We start from the raw sequence: 12,149 nt of genomic DNA, 5'->3' as shown, positions 1-12,149 counted from the left end.
CTGCTTTTAATCCGTCTGCCTACAAAGTCCAGGTCTTATGTTGAGGTGTGAACACGTAATTTACAAATAAATCGAACTCTTGTCCATCTGGTTCAGTTGAAGTGAATTTAAGTTTGGTTCAAATGCATATGTGAACACCAAATGGACCAGAGACCGCTCCAAAAGCAGGAAGTGGACTACAGCGCAGGGCATTCTTGATAAATCCAACCAAAGCTAACGTGCTAGCCTAGCACTAGCAGCAGAAATGGCTCCTGGTCTTTAGCCTAAAGAGAAATCCTCCAACTGCTAAAATCTGACGCCTCCATCTTGTTTCCATCTGGTGAAGAAGGAAGTTACTCTCAGTGTCTTCAGAGGTTTCCTGTCGTTTCCTTTAGTGGTTCTTGGTGCAGCGCCCCCACAGGCCAGGAGGGGAACAGGTTGGTTAGACTCAGAACCACAGCAGCTGGAGGTGGAGCAGATGATGGAGTTCTGGTCTCAACCAAATTGAGTCTACCGGACCATCACTTTACTAAACGTGAACCAATATCAATCAATATCTTGAGTTTCCTCCATTACACGGCCTCTCCTCTCGGGCTCAGAGTTTCACAGGTTTCTGTTAGAGTCACCGTCATGATTCATCATCTCAGAGCTGCTGGATGATGGAGACGTTTGTTCCTCCACCTGCTGTGTGAGGACGGCCTGCAGATGCTTGATGGAGTATAGGACTGAAGAGAAGCTTCACCAGTTCAGCACCGTTCGTTTCCCTCAGAGCCTTTAGCATCATTGAGATGTGGTTATTGTTGTTATGTTGGAATAGCAACCCTACTGTTGTTATTCCAACATAACAACAGTAGGGTTGCTGGACCACACTGTCCTGTGGTCCAGTTTCTGAGGAGGGATCATTCTCTGCTTCACGGTTCCCTCAGTTCACAGCCAGCAACACTCATCATGACACTGCCACCACCGTGTTTCACTGTAGCCCAGACACAGGCCACAGTTTATGGGCTACTGTTGATCTCCTAACCTGATTACTGCCACACACACTTCACACCATCTGAACTGAAGTTGATCTTGTCCTCGTCTTCAGCAAACAGCTGATTTGTTTAGATGAAACTTCGTTCTGGCATTACAGTCATGTAGATCAGTTTGATGAAGCGTCTGATAAATGCTCTGATGACTGACTGCCTGTTCCTTACTCCATGTTTAGCTCCACTTACAAGTCTGGAGGAGTAAAAATGTTCCTGTAGATTTAGATTTTAATAATCTTATGCTGCTTATCTTTAAAATAGTAGCTCGTTTTGAGTTTTAAAATACTAAAAGAAAAGAAAACTCATTTATTTGCCTTCTTCAAATAACTTTCATGCCTATCATCACTGATTACCCCAATAAATCACAGACAGTGTCTCTCTACAGACACAGTTATAGTCAATCAGAGGTTCTGTATCGCTCTGGTTCTTCTCGGTGTTTTTGCTCGTCACCCTTTGTTCCAGTTATCTGCGTGTGAAAGCAGCTCTGCTCTTCCTCTGGAGGTGTGAGTGGTTTCTGCAGGGTGGTCTGCAGATCTGCATCTCTGTGTCGAAGGCGACAGCGTGTCTGTTTGATCTGAAACGTGTCGGCTTGGACTGATTTAGCTGTGAGACTCTGTGGTCTCAGTGTTTCCCACCTGCTGGTTTTACTGTTTAAGTTTATAACAGACTAAACAAAGTGTTAATGGCTAAAACATTTATCTGACGGCTGCAGCTCATATCATCTCTGTGTGTTTCACAGAGAATCCTTCATCTGCCATCTACTCAGACGTGAGAACCGACGGGATCAGTTATGGACAAATCAACATCAGAACCAACAGAACCAACAGAACCAGAGGTAGAACTGCTGCTGACTAATGTCATAAATAATCTATAGAAGATAATGATCAATATGTCTAGACTTTATGTGGAGGATTTGGATTCTCTAAACATTCAGTAAACATTAATGCTCAGCAGTAAGATGCTCTACCAGACAAAAGACCTTCATGTGATCTAATGACCTCTGACCCCACCGAGGTTCCCTTAATCCAATGCTGGGCATTGTTAACTAAAAAATTAGCTATGCTAACCCTAATCATAACCTTTAGTTCCACTAACACTAAAGTGCTACACCAACATGATGTGTAATGGAAGCTATGGTAACACTTTATTAGAAGGAGTGTAAATAAAACTGACATGACATCTGTCATGAACATGAAGTTTTTATTAATGTTTATGACTGTTGTCATAAAGTGTCATTCGGTAAATAATTACACTTTTAATGCAAAGTTGCTCTAAAAGTTGCATTAAAAGTCCATTAAAATGCCAACTTTGCATTAAATTATCATAATTTACAAAATCATGCAAAGTTCATGACAACATTCATAAGTACTTCTTCATGTTCATGACAGATGTTATGTCATGTTTATAACAGTGTCATGTCAGTCTTATGCTCACCCCTTCTAATAAAGTGTTACCAAAGCTACTGCACTAAATTTAACCATGTTCATATCCTCCATGAGTTAGTAAGACAACATCCAGTAAATTAAATATTACATACCTTCCTGAATGGTTCTGGGCTTTAGGAAGTGACTCTCTGGGACAGACTTTTCACTCTTGGTTTCAGTTTTATAGCAGTTGAGTTCTGCTAGCTGTAGCTAGTTTAGCCTAGCTGACCAGGGAGGCTTCAGTCAGACAGCATGGAGGACATCAGGCTCTGATTGAGAAACAAACTAGAAGCAGATACTCTGAGTAAACCTGCAGCTCTGGGATAATCTGGGTTTTGGTTTCAGAACAGCAGATCTGAACTAAGAAACTCAAGTCAGACTCAAGTTAGTTATGAAGCATGAACATGAGAACAGAAGAAGCTCTGATCAATGGAAGCAGATAACATGATCAACTTCCCATCTCTGTTTTAGTTGCTGCTTATAACAAGTCACATCAACCATATTTGAGCAGGCAGAGGGTGTTTTCTTGGGGTTTTTCCAGATCACCGTTCTCTGTTTACAGCTACTGGTAGAGGGGCTTTGCTAAGGAGGAAGAGGTTGATAGTCAGCTTGGTGTGATGCTCATACCTGCATTGTACTGTGGTGGTGGTTGGGTGGCCTCGTGTTTCATGGATGGGTTGAATCGGGTCCTGGCGTTGGCCAGGTGGTTGGGGCAGAGCTCTGCTTCTCCTGCTCTGTTCCTCTCTGCACAGTGATGGATGTTGGTGCTGCTGGTGAACTGAAGGGGGTCCAGCCTTTCTGGATGTGAGGCCTCTGATGTTTTGGTTGGTTTGGTGGTGAGGATGGAGCTGGTGGCTGATGTTGCACCGGCCGGCGTGATGTATGGTTGAGGGGCTGTCTGCCCTGTTGTTGGGTCGGGGATCTGGTTCTGTAGCTCGGTGGCGTCTGTTCTGTTGTGTTTGTAGATGGGGCCACAGAGGGCATCTGCCTGGTCTCAGTGCATCCTGCCCTGATGCACTGGAGGTGCTGGAGGAGAGGCTGAGTGTTTAACTCACTGTCTGGGTTTTCTTATTGGCTCTCTGAGGGCAGAGCTCTCTTGGGGGAGACTCTCTTTTTTAAAAGAATAAATAAATTCCTGATTGTTCTGGGTCTTCCCGTCTCTCGGTTCTCCTCTGGTCCATGTGGATAAACGGTTCTGGCCTTAGAAATGGATTTGCAGACTTTCCAGGCTGATGTCACTGACTTTATTCTGCTCTTCCTTGTTCAGTGAAATATTATAATTAGATCTTAGAGATCTTATCGCCTGCTTCATGTTGTCAGACAGGCTCTTTTTAAATTATCTATTTATTTTACAGCTCAGGCAGGAATAAGGTGTAGTTATGGCTGATTAAGCTGAACTCTGCTTTCTTCAGAATATAGTTAACAGTTAAATTGTGTTTTAATAAGAGGAACAATCATATTTTTTTCCATGTACATTTGATAAATGACTTCATGAGAGGCTCATAGTTCCCATAACTCTGACTGACCTTCTGCTGTTTGGTTTTATTTTAACCAGTTTATTTTCTTCCAGAGGTTCAACCAGACACAGACATCATCTACTCTTCACTGAGGTAGTCCACCAGTCTGACCTCTGACCTCCAGCTGCTGCTTCTCCTCTTTACTTCATATGTAGTTATTTTATTGCTTCAGCCGACCATCTGACTTTAACACCATTCCTCTCTGGATGTTTAATAAAATGTTTCTTTCTCAGTTTGTTCTCCAGTAAATTATTAAAGTTTTTCATTTGGTCTCGTCTGTTTTCTCGTTGTTGATCGTTCTGGTCTCTGTGGTTTCAGAGCCGATAGATCAGATCTGATGTTTTCCTGTTGCTCATCAACAATCTGTAGATCAGCAGCAACAACCAATAAACCACAGACTGAAAAAGGCTTCAGTGGAAACTCCAGAAAACAACCAGAGAGAGAGAGTGTGTGTGTGTGTGTGTGTGTGTGTGTGTGCCAAAGAAATGTTACTTCCTGATTTAATGCCTTCATATTGGGCCTCTGTCTCTTCCTCCATCTTTTAATCAGAGTGAATGTAGTCATGGCAACAATAACACAGACAGCCCTCTGCTATGTGTTAAAGGTTTTACTGTTTATTCTGGACACCTTGCTGCTCCCACTCAGCTTAAACTGTAAAATGTTTTAGACCTGAAAGAACACCAACATGAAGTCTTCTACATCTCTGTCGTTCCCACAGTTTAAATCAAGCCCCTCCACCCAAGACAATCCTTCACACAAACTGTGGCCTCTGCACTGAATTATTACTAAGCTGATTCCTGAAACTAGTTTAGGACAGAGCCAAGGTGTGATGTTTGGTCTGGTGGAACTGGGAGAATTTCCTCCTGGATGCAGATTTGTTCTAACATTTTCACCTGATTTTCCTCATTGATGAAATGACTAAATGAGGTCAAAGGTCACTCGGCACATTGAGAAAATAACATCTGCTGGATGTGGCATCGAATCTTTCTGTATCTAAAATATTTCTGAACACTTGTAACCATTCTTTGTTATAATAGGTTATGCATGTCATGATTTTTATTTTTATTATTTTTTGTAAATAGGCCAGATTTGTGTCATTCATGCAGTTTCCCACCAGCAACAATTGTTGCCTAGTATAAAGCATTTTCACTAACATAGCCAACATAAAATTTAATAATTCATAAGTATTATGTGTTATGCACACATATTCATGACATTCTTTGATTAAATAAATTTATCTTCAGCGTAACTCCAATAGCTAAAAATGTCATTTATACAAGGTGAGTCTTTGTCCCTTCAGAACCTGGATCCAAGAGGAATTTCATTTTTTTTTTCCATGATAAGGATTTCTACATAGATTATCAAATGCATATCAGGGTTTCCCTCAGTGTATTATAAGCTTGGCAGCCCGCCATGCTTTATTAGGCCCACCGCCAGGCTAAGCGTTGCTTGATTTTATGTTTAGAATAATTAATAATTGGGGGGGGATCGCTTTTATCTTTTTTTTTTTTAATCTTAAAGCCGGATTGCAAGCGTCTTCGTTGTTCTGAGAGTTTTACTTGTGTAGCACATTTATTTCTAAAATATTTATAGGTTTGTAGTTTATGCATTTAAAGCCAGCAGGGCTCAGTCCAATCACACCTCTGGCTCCTCTGCTCGTTGCCTCGGGCTGCAGCAGCTGGATTAAGTTTACCTCAGCGCAGATCCCGAGCCTCCTTTCACTTAAACTGGACACAGGCTGACCTGTATGGATATTTACATCAATCCCCTGTGAGGAATTATGATTCTATGGAGAACTCTATATCAAGGTAAGAGTTTAAACATCACCCTGGTTAGCTCTGGTTGCGCGGCTCTATGTGAACCACAGGAATAACTTGTAGTCGCTTTCGGAGGAGCGTTGAGCGAACGGTGAGAATGATTTGTATTTGTGAACAAAACATTACGCTGTGTTTTCATCTCAACACGCTGCCCAACGTGTGGCTCTGTCTTCCCTGTAAAGTTTATGTATGTTGTTAACCTTTCCTGCTGAACCTCCAAACTTCTTGGGGGAAACACAGAGGAGCTCCTTCTCGCTCCAAGGCTGAAGTGGTTGGGGACTTCAGGTTAACTCCCTTGGTGCTTCACAGTGGTGTGGTGACAACCAAGAGACAGTCAAAGGTTCCTCCGGAAGCTGAACGTTTATTTCTTAGTGCGGTAACAAACATACGACCACTGACTGTAACGATCGCTCTCCTACACATGGAACTCTACTTACTCTAATCAAGCTCTGTATCCTGAACATGTGTGCCCCCTGCTGGTGTGGCGGTGCTAGTGCAACACAGTGGTCCCGTTTGGCTGGTGTATTAGTTGTTAACAAACCAACACTAACCAGGTTCAGGTTCAGCCTGGTAAATAGCTTTGCGCTCGCCTCGTAGTCATGCATCATGCTGGTTTTATATTATTTTATTATTATTTTTCCGGTTACACAATGCATCAAACCGTATCAAATGCTTTGCCCACTTAGTCAGACAAATAATTGATATTCATTTTATTGTATTTTGTGATTTGATGTTTTTAAAACTAGTTGTGGGTTTAAGTCGTGTTTCACTGGTGATGTTTTCCCATAACATATAATTACGCAGTAATATTTTTACTTTTTCTGTCTATTTAACATCTTTTAATACAAAAACAAGGTGGACGCCTCGACACCCCGACCACCGGGCTGAGCAGGTTTTCTGGGGAAACCCTGAATATTATTGAATAACAATCCACTTCATAATGAAATTGTGTGTTTTTGTTATTATAATGACATAGAAATCATTACTAAAAGAAAAAAATAATCTATTCCACTGAGGGGCCCCTTAGTAGCCCTGGGGCCCTAAGCGGCTTTGGGCCGGCCCTGCCCTGAGGTTCTTCACTGCAAACATCATCAGAGTGGATCAGAGCTGCTGCATCTTCACGACTCGCCAACATTTCCTCATCCTGTTTCCACCACAGAGGAACAAACTGGAGTAAAACCGACTGGATGATAACTGACAGGTTGGTGAGATCTTTCCAGGAAATGGATCATAAAACCTGGGAGAAATATGTAATCTTTTGATTTACTTATGGTTATATAATATGTAATATTGTATTTTGATTATTAAGTATGGTTATAAAATGAATCATCATGTGTTTTGATTGAAAGTGTGAATCAAAGAATGATTAAAATTATGAATTGAAATTTAGGAAATAAAATTAAAAATAGATGATTATTAAAAGCAAAGATTATGTCTGAGAAATTCAGACGAGGATGATTGTGTTTAATGATTTAATCATACAGTGTTTTAAAATTGTAATTGTGGTAATCATGCATTGTGTGAAGTACATTGACACGTTTCTCATGCTGTGTTAAAATTAAAAGGCTGAAGTCAGCAGTGAGTCAAGGCTGAGCGGGAAGCAGGAGGAACTACAAAACCTCGGGTCTTTTTCTGAGTATGGTTGATAGCCCACAACCCTCACCGAAGCAGATTAAGGAAGTGAAACCAGTTGGTCAGTGGATAAACGGCTGAAGGAGAAAAGGAGAAGTGAATGAGGCGTTGACGATGTAGAACGGTCAGACATTTTTCTATGAACGCCTAGTGGCACAAGAAGGGTACTGACACACAAAGGTCATTGAACGTTCGAGAGGTCACATCGGCCATCGCCACACACAACCATGGGAAAAAAGAGTATAAAAACCCCTGAACAGAGGAACAAGTTGTTCTTAGTTCCCCGGTGCTGAAGTCAAGCCAACATGAAGATGCAGGACCGCACCGAGGAACCACGGAGAGGTGAAGACCCGGCACTGCTGGAAAGGAACAAGACCCGATAGTCCAGAACCCTGGTTCCTGATCCGACTGCCGTCCTGCACTCAACCCAAAGATCTCCAGTTGCTGCATCAGATTTGGTGAATGGACAAAGACCATCATGTGACGAAGGACTGAGTCTCTGAAAGACAACCTCCAGTTCAGCTTTGCTTCTATTCAGAAAAGGATTTTGCCATTAAGGACAAGACCCAAACCAAGGACAAGAACCAAACCAAGGACAAGACCCGAACCAAGAACAAGACCCGAACCAAGGACAAGACCCAAACCAAGGACAAGACCTGAACCAAGAACAAGACCCGAACCAAGAACAAGACCCAAACCAAGGATACCAAGCCTTCTGTTGCTGAGATCATCCCCCATCTGGGTCTGGGTTGTTCTGCACCCCAAAGCCTCACTCAGTTAATTAAATGACAGAATAGTGAAAGGTGATAGGAAGGATTGATTTTAAACTTTCATATTAAATTTGTGTTTCATTAGTAATTCAAGCTGTTTTCCCCTGCTAAAAGCTAGCTTAATAAAGATGCATTAAAATTCTAATAAGATTTGTGGACAGTCAAATTAATCGGGTCATTTTCTGAGTGTGATTCTTCTGATTAATGTCAAATCATGAGCATGAGTCTAGAAATGTGGTGGCTTCAGACGTTTCTTTGGCATTTATAGAATAATGACCTTGGGGCTTATACTGAGCCACTAAACTTGATCTAGTCTGTAACAATGGGGGGGAGAGAGAGAGAAATAGAGAGAGAGAGAGAGAGAGAAAGAGAGAGAGAGAGAGCGAGCTACGGTTAACAGCAGTGGTTTTTGGAGCCATGCGGCTGTAAGGGCTACTCAGCTCATCGCTCCATTAACTGAAAACGGTCATAGCTTTTTGGATAAAGGGAGTTAAAGACCAGATGAGTCTCTCGCCACCAGCTTGAGTAGATTATCTCCCATGAACCTGCCTTAGAGACTCAGAGGTTTAGAGATTTTCTGGACCTGTTGGACGGAGAGCTGGTCAGCAGTCAGTCAGTGAGAATTATGAGGAAGTAGTTATGTTGCATAATAACAGCAGAGAGAATAATAAAGATCTCTAATGACTGATTAAATCCAAGTTTACTGTCATATTGAAGTCTTCTGCCCTCTGCTGGTTCTGCTGGAGTATTACAGGACAGATCCAGTATAATCCCTATAAAACTGTAACTTCTCCATATCAACATTGTTTCTCTGATGTTTATTTTTTGTTTTTCACCTTTCAGATTATTTTATTCTGATAATTATAATTTACTGAGTAATCAATGAAACACTTTTTCCTGTTGAATTAACCATTATTATAGTACAGGTGTCTTTAATTAATGTTATTATGTTAGTGTTATAGTATAATAACGCCACAACCTGGTTTTACATTTTTTGTCCTGTTTTGGTGTTTCAGTTTAACTGTTAAAACAAAAGCAGCAACAATATTAACTGGATATTTTATACTAACTAAGCACATTATTGACATAAATTAAATAACTCACAACAGGAAGTCGTCCATTCATCTATATTTAGTTTTTACTGGCTAAAAATGAACATGTAAGATGTTTGAGTATAATAAAAGTGATCTAACATTTTCAGATATGAAGTTTTCCGATTTATAGATATAAAGAAGAAGGAGAACTGGTCGCTGGTTCCTCGTTGTTTTAAAGTGATTCCTATCTGGCTGAGTTTCAGAGATGGATGAACTATGGAGACATAAAGAAAAAAACCTGGCCAATAAAAGGAAAAAGCTTTTTGGGGGCAAAATGTTTCCATTTTTACACTATTTTACTTTCTCAGAGAAAAAAAAAAGAAACTTTCTTAAAAAGTTTATATTTCTAATCATGAAATCAGAGAATGGATCATGAAACATGGCTGGGCTACAAACCCAGACAGTTCAGGTGTGACATGTTCACCTGACAGGTGATTCATGGTGTCTATGGTCTAGTCCAAGTCTGGACTTAAACTCAGCTGAGATGCAGTGAAATTACCTTCAAACCCCTTTAATGTGTCTGAAGCAGAAACTCCACAGTGACACGGAGACTCATGACCTGTTATCATAAACATGGCCGCCGCCGCCGCTGCCGCTGCCGTCGCTGCTGCAGTCGCTGCTGCAGCTGCTAACGGAGGAATAAACAGTTACTGGGTTTCACTTTGTTCTGGTAAATGATCAACATTAAACAGAAAACAAAGGAAACAGGAAACATTTACAGCCTGTAACGTTTCTGCAGGTTTAAAAGCTTCATGCTGTATTAACTCATCGTTCATATTAGTTTGTATGAAACGTTTTGCCATATTCATAACCTGGGAATCATAATGTTAATAAAGTGTTTCCATGTAAAACAGCCTCCTCTGTGTGAGCAGTGAACATGGGAAGGTAAGACCTTCCTGAAGAACTAAACTTGACCTTTGACCTGAACCGGTCCAGGTTAAAACTGAAGTGGTTCTGATGAGGAACTCGCTCTGAGCTCAGGGATGAATACCAGCTTTATTTTCTTCATTTTATTGCAATACATCATCAATCTTAAGGATTTCATTCAGTTTATGCTTCAATTTAATTTAATTATGTTTATATCATTTTGTGACCAAAAGCCCAGAACAGACCTACAACCTGAGCTCATAATTTATGGTATTTAGTAACATGAAGCCTTTTTTCCTCCACAGAGAAAAGTTTCCAATCCAGCAGGATTATCTAACAGCTCTGTGTTCTGTAAAGTTAATAAAAATCTGTAAACTCACCTGGAAACACTCTGCTGCTTTCTGAACCAGTTCAATCTCGTTTTTCTTGTTTCTCCGTTTCTGTGACAGAGAGCTGCAGAACCTTCAGCCTCCTGAAGATGTTTCTCCATGCAGCTTCAGGAGATCAAATTAAAATGAGCTTCTACGGTTTACACCATTTCTCAGCTGAATACGCCTTTATTCATGATGTCCCACTTTTATAGAGTTTACCATCACCTTCCTCCTTCCTTTTTGACGAGACTCCTAGGAAATAAAAGATTGTTTCTTCTAGTGAATCCAGTCTTGACGCTGTGTGGTTCTGAATCTCTGGGTCGTCCCTCCATCTCTGCTCCGGTTCAGTTCTGCTGCAGGTCGATGGCTGAAGGAACGCTGATGTTACTCAGACTGGACCTGCTGTTGGTTTCTGCTCTGGTTTCCTGCATGACGGCTTCAGCCTCCTGAAGCTTCAGGTGAAGCATGTTGTCTCTACAGCAGAAAGCTTAAAGACACAGGAATTAGTTTACATACTTCTGTATTGAAATGGCGCCGGCATGAAAACACATGGAGGAGAAACAGACAAAGCTCAATCAGCACAAACTGAGTCGGACGGTTTGACTGGAAACAAACATTTTGATAGCAGGACGAGGTTCTCATGTTGGAGCTTGAATGTGGAATGAGCTGTTTGGTCTGTCAGTAAAACGATGAAGAGACAAAGAAAGATGAAGATCAGAATCATCTCTCTTAATCTAAACTATCGGAGGTTCAAAGGTCGTCTAAAAGAAACTTATTGTGTGTAAAGTTGAGGTGCATTTGGCTCTGATGTCATCAGAAAACTTGTTAGAAAGTTAAAACAAACCACAGCAGGGAGTTTGGCTCATTAAAAGATTCACACAGGAAGCATGAGGGAGACAGGCGGCAGAAAGTTTAGTGGAAGGAAGACGGAGCTGAAACCAGAATGAACCTGGAGGAAAACCAGTCAGACCTGAAACTGGAGGATCAGCTTCCAGCAGGACAACAACCCAGAGACACAGTGGATGTGAAGATTCATGGCCTAGTCAAAGTCCAGAGCTGAATTCTACTGAAGACCTGCGATAACCTTTGATAAGTGATGAAGCCCTTCATCCACTCTGACTGAATGAAGGAACCAGAGAGAGAATCAACTGGATCTGTGATGAAATATGGAGACTTTCAGCCACTAACTTCATAAATAATATACAATAACAGAATATTCCTTTCACTTTAAGATAATATAAGGTAATTAAAGGCCTGCAGGAGCCTCAGTGTTGTAGGAATGCCTCAGTTTTTATATCTGCAGTTTGAATATTGATGCTGTAAATCATAAAATCTTCATCTTAGTGATTCATGTTCCACCTGTAACCAGCAGCTCCAGGTGTTTATGGGATTAACTCCAATGTTTCTGCTACAGGAACAGATTTAAGGTTTAATCCTCCATGAACATCAGGAGCTGATCTAGATTTACCTGAGAGGATCAGCAGGTTTCAGGTTTAATCCTGAGGATTGCAGACGAGGAGGAGGAGGAGGAAGAGCCATTTCATTTTATCCATCCTCCTTCATCCTTTTTCCTTCACCCTTGTCCCTCAGTGGGGTCGGGAGGGGTGCTGGTGCCTATCTCCAGCTCACGTTCCGGGCGAGAGGCGGGGT

The 12,149-nt window shown here is 41.3% G+C and overlaps 1 long non-coding RNA gene across 1 annotated transcript; it reads left to right on the top strand.

Moving 5' to 3' along the window:
* Positions 1-1,302: 1,302 nt before the first annotated feature.
* LOC103131374 (uncharacterized) lies at positions 1,303-4,180 on the top strand. Its single transcript, XR_475365.2, has 2 exons — positions 1,303-1,842; positions 4,002-4,180. It is a non-coding gene; the product is annotated as an uncharacterized LOC103131374 (long non-coding RNA).
* Positions 4,181-12,149: the final 7,969 nt, after the last annotated feature.

The sequence above is a fragment of the Poecilia formosa genome, unplaced genomic scaffold, assembly GCF_000485575.1.
Source record: "Poecilia formosa unplaced genomic scaffold, Poecilia_formosa-5.1.2 Scaffold750, whole genome shotgun sequence".
NCBI classification, from domain to species: Eukaryota; Metazoa; Chordata; class Actinopteri; order Cyprinodontiformes; family Poeciliidae; genus Poecilia; species Poecilia formosa.
The sequence above is the reverse complement of the archived record's forward strand: the minus strand, read 5'-3'. Positions and strand labels throughout refer to the sequence as shown.